We start from the raw sequence: 19,464 nt of genomic DNA, 5'->3' as shown, positions 1-19,464 counted from the left end.
TCTGATATAAATAAGGAATTATTTAGCCCACATCATAAGAAAAATATCAGAAACAGGAACTCTTTCAGAAAATCTGTACAGCCAAAAGATGAGCAAGGTATAAAACAAGCACTCAGAAGATCAAACCATAGGAGAAAACCAAAAAGAATTATTTGCATCTGTAAGAACAGACTTGTAGAAGTTTCTGCATTAGAACTCTTCTTTATGTAATATTGTGAAATACTGTCTTAAATTGTCTCAAAGTGTCAGTAGAAAAGGTTATAGAACAACAAAATGAATGGTAGCAAAGTCAGTAAGACCAGAGCCAGGAGTTCTGATGGAATAAAGAAGAAAATGGCTGCACAATTATATCTGAGGTGTAACTTTTCACTTAAAATTGATGCGGTGCCAAAAGAATAGAAAATGGCATATGGGACTCAAATTTTTGAGATTTATGAGATGAACCAAAGAGCTATTAACTAATAAGTCCGTACAGACCAAACTGATAGAAACTCTAAAGAAAGCACAGAATACATGAATGTATGGATTTATTGTATAGTATTTTGGAATTAAAGTTGATTTTCTTGGAAGTTACCAGAAAGTCCCACAAAATTCTCTGTTAAGGCCAGCACTGCTCAATATATTCATGGAGTGGAAGGGTGAAATAGCCAAAGTGCCAAAGTTTGATGATGACAATAAGTTTTTCAAGTCACAATTTTCTGCAGAGAGCTGTAGACAGTGTTCATGGTGCTGAAGAACTGGGCAATAAAATGGAAGATGAAATTCAGTACAATATCAAGAAGAGCAATAGAAATTTTGTATAGAAAATTATGGGCTCCAAAATGGCTAATACACCCAGAAAAAGTATCTTTGAGATGTCATAGACATTTATATGAAAACAGTGTCTGTATGATCAGTAATAATTGTAAAAGTAAATAGAATGTTAAGAACCAGCAGAAAAGGATTAGGGAACAAAACAGTAAACATCACAGTGCTGCTACCTAAATCCTTGCTATGGATGTATCTTCCATATTATATTCAGTTCTGGCTTCCCTTTCTCAGTCTGGATATCACAAAGCCAGGAGGGTTACAAGGAAGGAACTCAAATGCATGGAATCATTTTAGTACAAGAATGAAGAAACTCAGACTTTTCAGCCACAAGAAGGGAGAGGTTAAGAGCTGATACAATAGAAGTGATATAAAGCAGGTGAGCAAAGGGTGACTGCTCACCACTAGTAAAGGAATTAGAGGGCATAAAATTAAGTTATCAAGAGGCAAGTTCAGAACAAATAAACGGGGTGCTGTGTGCAATTAAATGTTAAATCAGGGAACATACTCTCACAAGAAGTGAAGGATACCAAGAATTTACATGAATTTGAAAAGCTAGAGACAAATTCATAGAAGAAAAATCAAATCATTAAAATGACAGGTACAACCTCTGAATCAAGATGACGCTGGGCCTCAGATTGCTGTGCACTGGAAGAGCAAGCTGGGAAAACAGGAGCATTTGCCCTCCTCTTCTACAGCTCTGTTGGAATCTGCTTTTGGCCAGATGATGCTCTGCTATATAGACTGCATACATCAGTTCCCCTAGTTAATTATTTTAATACACCCACCAGATGGACACATCCAGTTAAGAGGCCCTGCTATAACTGGATATCCTATATACACTTATTCTCAGCATAGCTTTTTCAAATACAATTTCTGATCACTTGCATACAGAGTCTGTAGTACAAGTGAAGGAACATTCTTAGGAGTACTGAGTCTTCTTTTGAAATGTGGGGAAAGCATCTCTGCCTTCCCATTACGTGAAGTAAGAAACTTTTTTATTATCATTTGGGCATGGGGGAGTGTTGTCAGACAGCAGATGGAAGAGGCATTCTTAGAAATGTGTAAACAAAAATTTTTAAAAGTTTATCACTGTATTTATGACTCTACCGTATGTAATTCAATTAGTAATAATCTGCTCAAAGATGAGATTCACCATCATAAGTAGCTTGCCTTAGTACCAGAACTAGAATTTCTACATATCTGTTTCTTGCTTAGACAGTACTAAAACCACTGTCCTCAGAGTATGTTTTAGTCTCATGAAAACTAAGGTTTGCATGGTTAAGCGAAGATCAGATTTAGCCCATTATAATTTTACTCTCAATGTATGCAAGTATCTTCAGCATCAGGAGCAGTCATAGATGAAACAAGGTCAGACAAGATAACTTAAAGCAGAAACTAGGGCTGGAGAAGAAAGAGGCAAGAGCTGGGAACCAAGACTGAACAGGATTAGGAACTAGCACTCAGTAGGAAGAGGAACTAGGACAAGGTCTAAAAAGCAGAAAATTGGATCAGAATTTTAGGCAGGAACCAATACGCAAGATTGGGAATCTAGAGCACAATTAAAACTAAAAGGCATTAAGCCACCCATAATATCCTGTACCATCATCTCCCATACATCAAGACAGGTTACACCAATCAGCTGGCTCGGAGGTGAGGCCATTACCCTTTGGAAAACTAGTTATGGCCAGATGACTAAGAGAGAGATGCCTGAACTGTGGGAGAGATGCCTGAACTGAGAGAGATGCCTGGGGGAGACATCTTGACTTTGCAGCTTTCAGTGATGGACAGCTGAGCTAGCAGTATATGTTGCATGTCATGAACATCTTCCTCATCAGCAAATACTAATGACGGACCCCAACACCCTTTTTATCAGTAGTGAAGCAACATGTGAGCAGTGAGCTGGAACACAATTGCCCAGATGAGACAAGAGGGACTGGCAAACTCAGAAAAGTTTGCATCCAGGCAAATTGCATTAATCTGTTAATGCACAGAGATGCTGAGAAAACAAGACAATCCTTGAGCCTTTTTCAAAATGGGGAAGATTTTACTCTTGGTGGCAAACAAACTAGAAACCACACACCATTGCACATACTGTCTTTCTGATGCAACATTACAAAATACATCCTGAGTACTGGTCTTGTTTTCTTTAGCAAGGCTAATGTTAATTTCCCTTTCAGAAGCTGAAATATTTAAAATCATCAAGTTGTTCCATGCCATAACATAAGACATGGCATTATATGTTCTGTAACACCATAACTTCTGTCCATTTTTGCATTTCTAATAGTTATGAGTATCTGTCAGTAGAGCCCTCTCATACATTTTTACCACCTAGGCACTCATGTCCATACCTGCACACTTCAGGTCAGGTTGTTTAACCTCTCTGCCTTAGTTTATCCATTAGTTGGAGTGAAGGTGTACACTCATGAGGGTCCTAAAAGAATTAGTTCTTTATAAGATTAATTTGTTCTGCAAAGAATGCTATTATATTATCTTAAATTATTTCTTTGTCTTACTGTACAGACAGCTTTCTACCTTCTTTGATATCTATTAGGAAATTCTTGAGTTTCTTTTTCAAGCACTGGGTGATATTTCTATTACAACATATTTTTCTCAGGAATATCAATGTGACTTACTGCATTTTAAACTTAGATACATACATACACTTCAAACCAAAATCTAATGGGAAAAGTAAACAACATTAAGGTATGAGTGTTTGCTTCCTGTTGAATTCTGTGGAAATATCTGTGCTGAATTGGACACAACTTGTTTCCTCCCTGCTGCTTGAATTATAACTTCCATTCCAGTCGCTGCTGATAAACTTCTCCTAATGAAAATCCTGCCAACCTTGAATCTAATGGGAAAGTAGAGTCTGACTAAATTATTTTCTTTTACTCAGATACCTTTGCACTTTTTTGTCCATTTTTTATATCACCACATGCTGAATTTTAGCTGGGTCTTCTAGAAATCGCTCTGAAAAAGTCTCCAGCTGATCCATTATCTCATCATAGTATCAAGTTAGACATCACTCCTTTCCAATTTTATCCAGTTTTAATCTGTTTCATTGGCTCCCTATGAGGTTTCAAATGGTTTTTAAAGCATTATTCTTACACTAAAACCTAATAATCTTATGGTTTAATATATAGTCAACAATTCTTAAATTTTGCGTCATCTGGCATTTTCAATCTTTAGCTAGCGGATCCTCTATTGCACTTCAGATCTGGCAAAGGCACAACAGAAGTTTCTCTGTGTAGCCCCACAACTATGTCATTGCATTTAATCATCTGTAATCACACTGCAAATGAGTCCCACTTCCATATTCATTCATCTTCGGCACTTTTCTTGAGATTATTATCAGGTGGTAACTTTTGAAGGGTGGAGATAGAGCTCAAACTCCCTTTATATAGGAGTCCAGGCCATATAGTACTGGGCTAAATTTGAAGTAGGAACATACAATGGAAAACCCTTCATATACCATCCTCAATCCCTTGATAAGACACAGTCTCTTTCTAGCTATTTCAAAAGATGTATTTGAGACAGCAGGTGCCAGGTTGCCTTTTAATTGTGCCCCGTGGCTTTGGATTTCACTGCCTAATGGCAGGAGATCAGTTACGCTATGTTGATGTAGTTTAACAACAGGCTAAATAAAGACATTTTTGTTTTTCTGGCTCCTTAATCCATGTGAGATGTGTTAGCTATTATTTTAGTTCTGTGCCCCACGAGGCTTTCCAAGCAGTTCTCCAGACATGCTCATTGTACCCATTCCTGTTTACAGAAACAGAGCAGACTACTGGTGTGAACATGCTTGTTGGTGTGTAATGAAGTGTCTTTGTATTGCGGAAACTAAGCCGTTAATTAAAACCAGCTGGCACTATAAACTGTTTCGTGCTCCATAATACTGACCATGGTTTTCAGTTAGAGATACGGAAAATCGGGGGGTTTCCTCATCCTAACTAAAAACTCTGTTGCTGGTTTTCCTCTTAAAGATGGAGTACCCCATCCCACACAATAGATGAGTAAAACAACTACATTCTAACAATTTTATAATCCTAAATGCTGCAGTATTTGCATCAGTTTTACAAAAGGACAAATAAACCATGTCCCAGCCATCTTGTTATTGATTGCATTGCCAGTCAGCCAATTTCTCTGAGTTGTAATAAAGGTAAATACAGACTCAAAAAAGTTCAGGAAATATCATGCTCCTTGATAGCATATGTATTGACAGTTGATAAGGGAGAGTGGCTAGATATGCACAGTTTTGAGAAATAAGAGATCAAAAAGAGAAGTATAACATTGCCATTAAAATAGTAGCTCCCATAAGCAAAATCCAGCCATAATTATTTTCCATTTCAGTTATGAATTAGCTTTGCTAATGCTATTTCATTATGTGCCTTCTCATGAAATCTATTCCCCCAAATTAAGTGAGTTTGCCCATAACATTGTGTTTGTAAATCTACATATATGAACTTGTTAGGTATTCGTAGAAAGAGACTACAGTGATTAATAAGGCAAAAGATTAGGAGCAAGGACAATCTGGGTCCTAATCCCAGTTGAGCCACTTATGGTGTAACCTTGGGGAAGTTACTTGACCTTCATGTTACTCAGCAAACTCTGCTGGAAATTGGATACCAGCTGGACCTCAGAGAATACCAGACATGTCTGCTGAACTCCTCCCAATTAGCAAAGTTAGAATAATGGTGAGCAGGCTTGCATTATGATTGCGGGGTGCTATGCACATAAATACAGTCAAGGATTAATGACCCTCCTTCCCTTTCCTGGCAGGGCTAAACTAATGTTAAAAGGCGGCCTACAGACTACACGTTCTGTCCAATTGTTGGCTATATCATAAATGAAAATAGTGGCGCACATGAGGCAATTAGACTTTAAAAGGATTCCAGTTGTTCCCTTCCACCCAGCATTCTCCTGCACTTCCAGCAAGGACATTTATCAGATTATCTGATTAGAAAGATTAGATTTATCAGGCCAGGCTCTCAGCTGAATCCATGATGAACTACCTGAAGTTCTTTAATATGGGATCAGTTCTACGCAACTGGAAAAGGCAAGTCCAAGTAATTTGTAAAGTGAAGTATCATTCTGGCCACATTCACCCCAAACACACCTGTCAATGACCCTGTGCCAGTAACTTTATATCATCAAAGAAATCCCTCATGTCAAGTGCATCCCAGAGTCCTTTCATGCAACTAGGGAATTTTCCTGAACTGACCCTAAATTTTCTTCTGTCAACATTTGCTGTATTATTTATTAAAAAAAGAAAAGCAAGAGCACAGGGCACAGTGAAGAAAGACTTAGTCACTTTGGCAATAAAATGATACAGTCTCACATAAACCTCAGACCTCATGGTTCACTGAAGGGAGGACAGTGAGAAGAAGGGTGTGCTCACATATGACTGCCATTATATACAGTTCAGACATGGTTTCATGAAGATATCAATAAAAGAACATTAAATACCTAAAACATCACCATGGAAGTAATTTGAAAACCTAGATAATAAAACAGCACCGTATTATCATAAGAAATCTTCCATATTTCCTACAAAAGAGAAAATAGTTCTCTATAAGTAATTAGAACAGTAGCTAATATAGTACAGTATAATAACTAATGCAGTATTTCAGAATGATCAAATTGTGAAGAAGCTGTGATGTGCAGGCTTAAGTAAAATGTCCATTATTTTGTTTTTATTGTGGTCCTCAGACAGTATGTTTGTTTCTTTGTTTATTTAGTCACAATGGTATGGACCTATACTTTCCAAAAGAAATATACAGTATCTTTCATACAAAAATTTCTTTGAAACTCCTCTGTGTGACAATCCATGCCCCATTTAGCCTTGTGGGGGAGGGAGAGTAAGGATTTTTGACAGATAACTGCTAATTTGTTGCAAAGTTCTCCATGCATTATTTCTTGTTCAATCATGCATTATTTCTTGTTCAATTATTTTACAACCAATTTATTTTCCAGCAAAGCCATTGAGATACACTCACATGCCCTTGAGTGCAGTCTTGTTGATAGTGCTTATTTGTCTTTTAAACAAAAAGCTAAATACACCTATATAACTTCTTTTAAGTCCTCTCTGTAAGGGATCATGTAGGACCATATGAGACCTCAGTTGGTCAGTTTAGCCAACCTGTGGGTTGTCTAAATATGCAGCAGACATGATACAGTTGAAAATACTATACCAGGAAAGAAAAAGTACGGAAGAAATGATGTCCGGATGTCCACTGTCTGATAGGATTTTTTCTGGAGTTGATACAGCTCATGCCTCATCAATTTTTCCTCTATGCCAGGACCATTCAGGTTAGTTGGATCTACTGTTAAATTTTGCAAGGATTAGCTCTGCAGGAAAGCACATATCATCTCAAGATTTGGCACCCAGCATTGCATCTTCTTAGATGGGAAATGTGCTGGCACACTTCTACTGCTTCCTGAGAGGCCTGGTGAACAGCTACAGAAACACAGGATCTCTGCAGGAACAGGAGAAAAAAAATCTCACATTTCTGCAGTGTTGTGGAAGTCCCAGCAAAATATATCCAAGAAGATAAACCAAACTTTAGGCCATCTTCTAGGTGGACTTGGTGGACTGCTCTTCAGTGTCTCATTGTCACGATCTAGTTCACAGCAAATTCTGATGTTTTGTAAGCACTACATTGTCAGTGTCAGAAAGGTGCTGTCTATTAAGTTGTGATAGCATTTATTCCACCTTTCAGATTCATAGTTTTCCACCTTGTTCTACACCTGAGAAACTTACAGAAAGAACTTGTGCCTTATTCCTAATCCATGTCCCTCCTCTAAGCAAGAAAGAATTTTAGCCTTTGACAATGCAACTAGAAAAAATATATATGTATACTGAAATCTTGTTCTCATTAAAACCAAAGAGTATTTTGTGTTTGAAGTTTAATTGGGTAGAATTGACCCTTAAAGACATAGTATATAATTTAGAGAATTAAGAGATACTAAATTGTCATTCCCTAGGACACCAAGGGTAGAATTAATCCAAAATAAGTGGGATGAATCAACTGAAGATGCCTGTCTTTCTCCACAGAGGGAATGTAAACAACTATTTCTTAATTACATATTTAACCATTAGATAGCTAAAGGTACATGGGCTGAATACCATCTTTAATGGGTTAAGAACACTGTAATGCACATGCACACACATCACATACCGATAGCATCACTTGTTACAAGCCGTCTTCCATCCAAAGCACTAGATTTCAGTCGGTTGCAATTTGACAAACCTCGTTTAATGTGAAGGCCTCAGTCTTTAGCTGAATGTCTTGCAAAAATTCAGTCAGAATTGAGGATCAGGTTAGGGAACATTTAAACAAACTGGACATACAGTCCATGGGACCTGATGAGATGCACCCTGTGAGTGCTTAGGGAGCTGGCTAAAGTCATTATGAGGCCACTTTCAATAATCTTTGAAAAGTCACGGGAACTGGGGGTTTCCTGTCATCTTCAAGAAGGGCAAAAAGAGTCTGTGGAACCGCAGGCCAGTCAGCCTCACCTCAATCCCCGAGAAGGTGATGGAGCAAAATGAAAATCATTTGAAGCATATGAGGGACAAGAGGGTCATTGAGAGTAGTCATCAGAAACCATGCCTGAACAACTTGATGGCCTTCTAGGATGATGTGGATGTTGTTCATCTTGACTTTACTAAAGACTTTTAACACTGTCTCCCATAACATCCTCATAGACAAACTGATGGATTGTGGCCTAGATAAGATGAGGTGGGTTGAAAACTGAACTGCTCAGTAGTGCAGAGGCTTTCAATGAGTGGCATGAGGTCCAGTCACTAGTGCTGGACCCCAGCGGTCAATACAGGGTCCAGTACCATTTAACCTCTTCATTAAAGACTTGGATGATGGGACAGAGTGCACCCTCAGCAAGTTTGCAAGCCTAAGTCTGTGGCAAAACAGAACAGGGAAAAATAGTGGAAGTGTAACATAACAGTGAAAGAGTTAAGGGGAGTAAGCTGAAATGATAGCGTGCTGGTTACTTGGCTCTGCTGACTGGGATGGTACAGAGCCATTGTTTGAAAGGCAATATGGGAATCTCAAGGAGTTATTAGATGCTACACCAGTATATAAGGGACATTGAGGGGAAAAAAGTACCTGTAGAAAATAAATAAGTCATAGGAGAAATGGAGCGTGACAGTTGATGGGTGATAACAGTGAGCAGTGGTGGGGTATGCAGACCTAATCAGTGACAAGTCATATATGCTTGATAGTATGAGAAAGGGGGAAGACAACAGGACACTCAAATTATGACTTTCCTTCTCCGATCCATGTTTCTTCTACTCTGTTTCTCCAGCACTCGAAATACCACCTAGCAACTCCAAATAATAAAAATTCTCATACATTTTCACAGGAACCATGATAAGTTTCACAAAAGAACAAGAAAACTGACTTAGTAAAGTGGTAATTTATGTTTCAGAAGTGTAACTCTTGGACAGGTCAAAGCTAACATATCAGCTTGGTGTCATTCCCATCGTGCCCCCACTTACTCTGATATAATTGGGGAAAAGAGACACACATGCTACTCCTCTGAGATTCGTTCCCAGCTGCCTTTAGGACTTATTATGGAAATGGGATGTTGTCCCCTGATATTAAGCCTGCCCTCAGACCTGGAAAACAGACTTTTTAATTACAACATTCTCTCTTTATCTTAGTTACTTTGTCATCCAGGTACCTGGGCCCCTGGAGTTTCTCAGACTATGGGTCACTTCTTCCATCTTTACCCCCCCAAAACATGATTTCACTTTCAAGTTTTGACCACTGCTTTCAGTGTAATTGTTAAAAAAAGGGGGGGGAGCTGACCCAGAAATCTGTAAAGTGGGGAGTCTACAGGCAGCAGATGGCAAGCAAGCACAACAGCACTAGGAACAATGTGAAAACAGGGTCAGCAGGAAACAGCAAGTAAACATAGTTTCCTCTATGGAAAATATATTTGCATTGACTTCATTAACTTTATATAAGAGAAAGGGCAAACTTTAGGCTGCAGAGTTCCTCTTTCTTTCCCTTGAAAAGTTGAATTCTACAAATTTAAGGCATTTTGTAACTATATAATTCAAATCAGTGACAAACAAATGGAAAATTAAATGTACTATAACTCTTCCAACCCTCTTCTCAGCCTGTATCAATACAGTACCCAGCATAATGGCATCCTTCTCTGACTCAACGTAACTTCCCATGGCACCTCTTTGTTACAAACAATAAATAACAAAACAGAAAAGTGTCTTGTGAACCTGACCAAAATTTAAATTTAAAAAGTAGGGTGAAATTTTACAGGGTGAAATTTTACTCCTGTTGCAAATTTAACTGGAAGCATTTAAGTTCCCCCCTCCTGCAGGAGTTACTGTCCACTTGGCTGAACCACTAGACCTGACCATTGACACTCATTTGTGTCTGTGCGTTCTGGCACCTCAGTTTTGGAGGTGAAACCCTCCAGGAAAGAAGAAGTAACCAAGGGTTAACACAGTAAGTGAAGGTGTGTCTATGCCTGAAGTCTGAATATTAAATATTATTAGAGTGCTTCAGACTGTGACCCATTAATTTTACCGGAAATAAAGCATTTACCTTTAATAGCTATAGATCTCAGTGCCACAGTCACTGGGCAAGTCTACTTTTGCATACTGGACAAAAATGGACATGAAATTGTGGTAACTTCCCCTAAATTCTCTCCTTTTTGTGAAAATGAAAACCAGCAAAACATAATTTAATCTGAGGCAGACATTTGCTTTACAGGATAATAGACATACTGGATTAAATTCATCCCAGAGCAAGTATAAAGAGTGTAAAGTAATTTAAAGGTATTGATGTAGATGCATGAATTTTTACCACCAGTGTTAATGACTGTAGAAGGTGAAAGGCAGTCAAGACTCAAGATTACACAAATATATTTACCACAGACAAAACATTGCTCACAACAGTGGATTTTTGTGAGTTACGAGTGTGGTTCAGAATCTCAGACAGATAGCTCTCAGCCCTACAAATCCCTGAGACAAGCTACTGCACCTCTGCAGGTTGGCTGATATTGATATTTACCATTCCTCTTACCCTGTTTCAAACACGTGAGAACCATTTTTCCTTCAGTCTAGAGCAGTCTGTACTGCATTTCTCAATCTACCAGCTAAATTCTTTAGAAATCATTCTTGTGTCCTTCTCTGAATTTGACGGGACAGGAAAAGCAGAAGGAAAGGAAGACAGAAAGAAAACACAGCATACCATCAATAGACATGTCAGGTGTTTGAGACTTGCAACCTTCAGATAAGCTCTAATCATCTGATGGACATTTCTCTGAGCAGAAGCCAAGGAACAGTTGAGATAAGTATGCTCATTCTTGTAACATTTCTGCAGAGGAAGAAGAAAGAGGGGTCTGAGGATGGTGACGTGACATGGGGCAGCCAGATTGAGGTTGCTTCCAGTGTCAGAGGCAGAGGGAGCAAGGATGCTTTTGAAAGGTTAAAAGAGTAGCTACAATACAACCTGTGGGTAGAAGGTTCATCACATTCCTTATCTAAGAAGTTAAGGTCAACCTTGTTAGAAGAATAAATCATGGGAGACTTCATCCCATGTAACACGGAGGAACTTCTTCGCAGCAGTAACAGGTTTTCTTACCTTGGATGAGGAAACCAGGTTTTCAGGTACCTTTTTATTTGTACTCTAAAAATGACAACAACAACAAAACAGGAAAAAAAAAAAAAAAAAAAAAAAAACAGAAGCACTTCAATGTACAGGAATATTAAGTGAACCATTGAAAAAGGAGATATAGCAAAACCTGCATACATTAAGGATTCCTTAATCCCTCTAAAGAGGTCTGTGTATCCAGAGCAGAGCAGCAGAAGCACTAAAGATGGAAGATCAATATAAAATAGGCAGTTCTTGTGAGCAGTAATTTTGGCATTTTTGAGTGATGCAGGAAAATTAACCTCTACGCAGTGTTCTGTAACAAGGAAATTAATTAAAAAAAAAAAAAAAATAAAGAAATCAAAAGTGCCTACATGTTTGTCCTTTGCGGGAGCAATGAGAAATCACATCTTGTGAACATGTAACTGATTTAGAACATAATTCTGCAGAAGTTTCTAAGAGTGTAGAAGCTGACTCACACAAGTAAAAGCTTGCATGAGTTGCATGTTCAGCAATGCAGGTAACAAATTCAGTGCATGATAATGAAGACTTCAACCCTGTTGGGTAGTAGAACAGGTTATTTTGGCATCCCTAAAACCCATTCTGTTTTGATGTGTTGCCAACGACAGAGTCAAACACCATTCTGAAGCTGCTGGTTGCAATACCCACATTGCTCTCAGCTACATGAGTGTTAACATCCCTTTGTTTAAATATAGTTGAAACAGTGGAAACCCACTGGCCCCAGAAGAGGTCACAGGGAAAATGGACATTAATGCTGTCTGTGGGGTTTTCCAAGGGTCTGATAAAGGTGGGAGAGGTGAAAGACTCATTTATATAGCAGGATATGATTGAGAGATTAAAACAGGAGAAATACCCAAGGAGTACTCCAAGAGAACAGCAAAGCCATTACACAGGGCTGTCTGCAATTCTTCAGCTACTTTCTTTTTGCATAATCTTAGACAGAAAAAGAGTATGGTTGCCATGAAACTGCTTCCTGCTGTTTGGTTACTTTATATCTACAGGATGCAAGAACAGGATGGCACCAAAAAAAAAAAAAAAAAAAAAAAAAACAAAAAAACAAAAAACAAAAAAAAACAAACAAAAAAAAAAACAAAAAAAAAACCAACAAAAAAAAAAAACAGCAACCTTCATCACCACTATCTTCTTGTAAGAGTGACAACCTGCAATACCCTGACTATAAGTGAGCTGTAGGAACATAAAAAGGTAGTATGGGGAAGGGATGAGGCAGTCTTCAAGAAAGAAAACCTGGAGCTGTCCTTATAAATTAGCATGGGGAAGACTACAGATGCTTGCAAAAATATTTTTCTGAAGAAATTAAAGTGAGAGCTGAATACTTCACAGAAGGAATTAACCAATTTCAAAGGTTTCCTGGAAAACAAATCTCATTCCATGATGGCATTGCTCACTGGAAAGCAACAGCAACCACCCAGTCATGCAGAAAAGCTGAGTTGCATCACTCACTGTTGGACACAGCAAGACAGACCAACAGGGTGGCCTATGTTCTGTGGAAGAATTTCTCCAAAAAAAGGAAAGTCAAAAAAAGTTTTGGCCAGCTTGAAACTTGCTAGCCATTCTCAACTAACTGGATAGGCAGCCAAACCAACCAGAAAATATCAGGAGCTCAGCATTTCTCTGCCCTGTGTGTAATACAGATACCCAGAGGGTCAAGAGCAGGCCTGTACCATGACACAAGAGCCCACTTCTTTAAGTGCAATTCTTTTTCTTTAAGTTGCCTTGCAAGACTATTTCAGGCAATTCGATACTACAGTCCAAATGAACAGTTTTGGAAAGATGAAATAGGAGAGATTCTGTTGTGAAACCTCCTGCTCTTTGTTAGTGCTGCAAAACACATTGCCAGAAGAGGACTGTTCCTCAGGTCCTTTCAAAGGCATCTGTCAGTCTGAGTAAACCAAGGTGAGAGTGGGAAAGCAGAGGTTGTCTCCAAACTGGCAGGGGACAAACAAGCTTTTACCCTGGGTAGATTCAGATTCAACAGAGATACTAAAGATTAACTGACAGCAGACCAATTCATTGCTGCATGTAGGGCTTGGATTTGCAGATGAACAGAGACCATAACACTTAAAGAAAATATTTTGCCATGAAGCATACTTTGCATTTCAATGAAGCATGAATTGAAAGCCACCAGTACTGAAGAAGATGAAAGCCAATCACTGGAAGAAACTAACTATGGAAATGTTAATACCCATTTGTGAAAAGCAATAAAAATTAACACCCTACAAAGTGGGCTACAAATAGAGCTTTCAATGTGCTTCAGTACCAAGATTTTCTGAAGTGCAAGGAAGCTTTGCACTTGCCTTCCCAGACTCTTTGTATTTCATCCTATAATCTGAGTTCACTACCAGACAAAAGCCTCAACTGCTCTTCAATCATCTATGCACGAGCTACATTTTCTTTAAGCGTCATGCCCTTTTTCTTCCTGTTTACTGAACACACAGGAAGTTGTGCTAAATAATCCCTACTGATTGAAACTGGCTTATTGTTGCAAGACAACTACGGTTTTGTACTTTTAAAACAGACTAATTTCTTCAGTTCTCCCTGTCGCTTTATTTAGTGAAACTTTTAAAATGCTGTAGTGAATTATGATAAACACACAGGGATCTAAGTGCAATATTTTAATTCTTGGTGGGATGTTGTTTGCAGATTAAAGCCTTCTGTTCTTAGAGGATTGCGTAAATCCTTCCACCATCACCAAATAATGATTGAGCAGGATTTTTGGTCTCCAGCTTCTGCCTTGAAGAAAAACAGGTGCTGCATGATCATGGCAGCCACTGCAAAAAGAGCTCCAACAAGCAGAAGGAGCAAAGGAGACAAAACTGCCTTGTTATTATCTAAGACTCATAGGAAAACAAAATGGCTGTTAAACAGGGTGATTGGAGAAGGAAGGAATGAACCATTAGCCTAGTTTTCCTGAACACTGAACAACTACTGTTAGCACTCTGAAAAAGAAGGTCTTCAGTAACTGTGAAGTTCTTGCCCAGTTCTCTGCCCAAAAAGGATGGCTACTGTTGCCAATCTGGGTGCAATTCTCTCTTTCAGGGTTCAGTTTACTGCTCAAATAGAAATCTCAAAGTAGGCAAACTGGTGGTGATGCCAACTCTCTCCTGCAACCACAGCCATCCTTGTTACTTCATGTAACTGTCCCCTCTCTCCCTCTTTGCCCCTTTCTACTGGAGAAGAGCTGAGAAGTGTCCAATCAAGCCCCAGGGAGACACAGCCCATTCCCCTAGAAGACTCCCAATAAAGGGTTTTCCCAGGGATGTGAGCCAAGCCAGTGAAAGCACATGAACTTCACTCTCTAGACCCACAGATGTTGGAGCACCCGTTCATCTTTGTTACTTACACAACAAAATCTACGGCTGGAAAGTCTCCTGAATTTGTGTCTGGTGTATTTTGCAACTGGTTTGTTTCTGATAATCCATTTTGCAGCCACCAAGCAGTAGTCAGTCCCCCTGCTCACTTGCTACATCAGGCTGTTGCTCCACAAACTTAGACATCCAGTGAAGGAAGATGGGAATAAAAACATGCCAGAAAGTCACCTTCCCTCCTGTCTTTCCATTCTCCTCCAGAGGCATAGCTGAAGCATATAAAGCAGACCAGGGCTGACCAGCGAGTGCAGCAATGCCTGCAGTGTTACACCAGCTCAAGGTTTAGCGGTGCTCAGAGCTCTATGAAGCATTAGACAATCAGTATCCTAAAAGCCTGCCTAAGTAGGCAGCAGAAAATAATTATTTTCATTACAGTGATGGTAAATGGAGCCTCAGAGAGATTAAATGACCTGCCCATGGTCAGATAAGTGATATCTTGTAAAGCTAACACACAAATCCAAATCAACTTACCAGTTTAACACCTTAATAACAAGGCCATTCTCCTTCAGGTCTTTCAAGAGTTTATCCTTGAGAGTTGGTGTAGAAGAACTGTAAAAGTTTTCTTCCATTTTTTCCAGAGTCACTCTTTTCCAGCCTGCTGCAGAGAGGCTACAGTCAACAGACTATCACAAGGGCTCGCAGATACGTATTTCAGTGTGAATTTAAGAGAAAGATACCTAGTCCAGGCTTTCCGTATGAAGAGAAAACAGAAGTTTCAACTCTTCAAATATCAGTAACTACAACACTAAGTCATCTTAGGTAGAGCACAGCTGTGTCAACAGTCCGGTCAGAGCAACATAATTAAGAAAAATGTACATTGCGTGGTCATCCAACCATGACTCGGAGCTCTGAGCTGAAGAGGAAGGACTCTGCTTACACAAGTTTCATTCAACTTAATCTTTTAACTGGCTACACAGTGTTTTCATATGGATGTTTTCTATATATCTATATGACTATATTTGCATACCTAAAGCTTTTTTCCCCCCGTTTATAGAGGTTTAAGATCAAAAAGCTGAAAATGTAGTCAAAGCATTTCACTGTGAGTACTTATCAAAAGTAAATCAGAAAGATCGCGGAGACGCATTTGGCAACAGGTAGGAGGAAACCATGCAGAATTTTGCCTGAAAGAGTATAGTCATGCTGAAAATCAAGTTCAGACTAGTTTGGAGATACAATAACAAGGAGATGATCACCATGTTCACCTTTATTTATGCTGAACAAAAAGCCAGTGAGTGATTTCTCATTTTCAGTGGAAGCAGTAATTTTTCTACCCTAACTGATCATAGCAGAAATTTCTCAGCACAGCATTTAATGCAGAGACACAGAGACAAAAATGCTACAGGAACGTCCAGACATCACATAACCCGCCATTTTCTGAGGGCTCATTCTGCCCCGATTGCAGTGGAAGAGGCAGACTGGAGAGGGCCAGTGGTTCAAAGTGGTTTGAACCACAACTACAAATGATAGAGAGTAATAACCCTAACACACGACTATAATCCTCTGCCTACACCATCCTCTCAAGGGGAGGAAGAAGAGGGGATGGCACAGGAGACATCCGAGCAGTGTGGGGAGGGATTTCCCACTGCCTTGAACGCAGCCCAGCGCTCGCAAGCAGCATGATGCCAGTGTCATTCCTGTCAAAATCTCACTTCCTGCAGTTCCTCTCCTTTCACTATTTCATTATTATTGATCTGGTCAAGCCTGGAGCACTCTCTTCAGGCAGAGCAGGTGAGGAAGAGAAAGGAGTGTGCTGAGATGATTGCCAGCGTGTGGCAGGCTTCATCTCTGATCCTGGTGGTCCCTCTAGAGGTAAAAAAGCAGTGCTGTTTCCAAATCTGTTTATTCCTAGACATCCCTGCTGAGTTGCCAAACTGGGATAGGAGTGCGAGTTCTGAGATGCTGGCACATATCCACGCAGGTCTCGGGCTGAGATTCATCTACAACAAATTACCGGGTTGTAGTACGCATCGAGTTGTACCAACTTAACAAACCCATCAGCTGAGCATAGGCTCTGGTGCTACACTCAGTTCTGCCTTGTTCCCAGCTCCTTAAAGCCCGAGGCTGAAGACTTCAATATGCTAAGTAAAAATGCTTATACTTGACCAGTCTCTTTTTCTTCTTCCATACATTCATCCCTTTCTTCCCCAGCATTCACATCTTCATTTTCAGGCACTGAAGCGAAATCTAAAACCACTTAAATGAGGAATGAGGACTGTTACGTGAATAAATACAACTTGACGTTATCAATGTTTATTGAATTTTTTTTTATATTATCCAACTTAAGTTTGATTTCACTCAGCAAAGATATCCAACTCTTACTAGTGAAAAATATATATGTGTGTAAATATATATATATATGGAATACTGGATCTTCTGCTTCTTTCTCACAGTGATTAAATATTGATCACAACAAGCTCCTCGAGAAAAGAGATAGCAACAAAAGCTCTTTGTCTGATCGCTTGGCGGCATTTCACAGTATGCACACCCAATTTCACACACACATACACACACAAATACATATGCCTTCTGCTCTGCAGATGCATACAGTCAATGGAGCTCTAAGTCACCAGCTTGTCACTTACTGAACGCTTACAGTTCAGATCAGCAGGGCAGAAAAAAAAGTACATGTACAAACCTGGAAGCCAGAGCTGATGCAAGCCTGGGAGCAGTGCCTTGCACTGTGCTTCCTGAGGTTGTGGGAGCCTATCTGGGAGTGCAGCTACTTAGTCACAGGCTGCATCACTCCAAACCTGAGTCACTGGTATCAGCTCTGGTTTCTCACCACAGCCCTTCGCTAGATCTCAATCAATCTGAGCATCACAGGAGACTTTCCAGGATAGGTGTTCTGGAGGCAATGGAGGTTTACAGTGATACCAGTCTTCTCAAGCCAAGACATGATTCATTAGATAGCAAAATCAAGTATTTGTGCACATAGCTTAAGTATCAAAAGAAAAAAAACAAAAACAAAAAACAAAAAAACAAGCCTCTTCATCTAGCCTGCCAGCTTTCCCTGATTCAGTATGGTGGCTCCCTGTACTTCCCCTGGAGTGTAGATACAAGTTTTCAGTGGCAGCCCCATGCCCTCAGGTCTGATAATGGGCTCACCCAACTCCAAAGGAGTTTCCTTAACCAGTGACCATTAAATCTTTAATATGATGGAGAAGTTAGTCTCCAGAGCATCCTATGACCCCTCCACTTACTTGCTGGCAGTTCTTATGCTGTCATTCCTGCCAGACTAGACATGATTCAGTGATCCTCATCCAGCCCATTCAGTTACTTGGGGAGAGGACAAACCACTGAGACCAAGAGTCAGCAATTTTTAATTTAGTGGGTCAAATATTATTCTCAAAAAACCAAAAAAAAACAAACAAAAAAAACCCCCAAAACCCCTTACATTTGTATGTGTTAACTGGTAATGGTACCAGTTCTCCCTAGTCTCAGGCAGCTGCTTCAACTTTCTGCCTTGGTTTAATTTATCTAGAAATTGAAGATGGTAATTTGTCAATAAGGAAAAAAGATGTCTTTAAAATGCTTGGAGATGAAAACTGCTGTGGGTATTCTGGCTAGTACTGGATATTAGAATAAGAGCAATGAATGTATATTCTTGCCTTCTTTCAATTTGCTTTGAAGAATCCCAAGCAAACAAAACTTCAAAATAGTTCCTCACAACCTGTAAAAGGCATCTTCAGTAAAGTATTCCTGGCTTCCATGGATTAAAAGATACACACAGAATACAATTTCAACACAGGCAAAGGATCAAGATTACAGATGGCTAATGCATCTACTAGATAAATTCATAAAAAATAGAAAATTCCCCAGTGCCCTTTATCTGAAGTGACTAATCACAATGGCACACTCAAGATGTCCACAAATGTCAGGAAGGTTCTGCAGCTAGAATGACACAAGATTCAAGAATTTACCAATGCACTCATACACGAAGATGGACCTAAGGCACTCCCTTGTATTCTCAAAGTTAAAATTACTTTCAACTTGGGAATACTTAATCACTTCCATTTCTTTTAAAATACCACTATGTACATTGTAATCCTGTTTCAAGTGAGGTACTTCAAAATACTTTGCACACAAGCAAGCCTGACAGGCTTCCTCACAGCAACTGCCCTGTTATGTTTTCATCCACAGCACATAGAAGGTAGCTGGCTTTTCTTTTACACAGGGGCAAGCACTTACAAATCACATTGTATTATCAAGAGCCTGCACAGACTGTTATTGCAAATGTCCTGTTATCTGTCATAGGTTCCTATTCAGCAACTTCAAGCTGAGCCTTGGAACTTAAATCCCTAAGAAGCATACAAAAATTTTGTCTTCAATTTGTGGGCATGTGACAGTCACATCAAGTTGATATGAAGTAAAACCTGCTTGCTTTTGCAGCTCTATCCTTATTCTCATTGCAAAATTACTATAAGACTGCATGATTTTGTTTTCTGAATGTAACAACTTCATTTATTTAAAACTATTACACACGCATATTCATTTACCCATATATTTTTGCTAACAATATTTAATGCCTTCTTTTAAAAGGCTAGACTTTGAGATAGAATATAATTCTAGATACACACCTCAAAAGGTTCTATTAGTAGGAATAAACC

The sequence above is a fragment of the Strix uralensis genome, chromosome 7 (assembly GCF_047716275.1).
Source record: "Strix uralensis isolate ZFMK-TIS-50842 chromosome 7, bStrUra1, whole genome shotgun sequence".
NCBI lineage: Eukaryota > Metazoa > Chordata > Aves > Strigiformes > Strigidae > Strix > Strix uralensis.
This window is presented reverse-complemented; position numbering follows the sequence as displayed.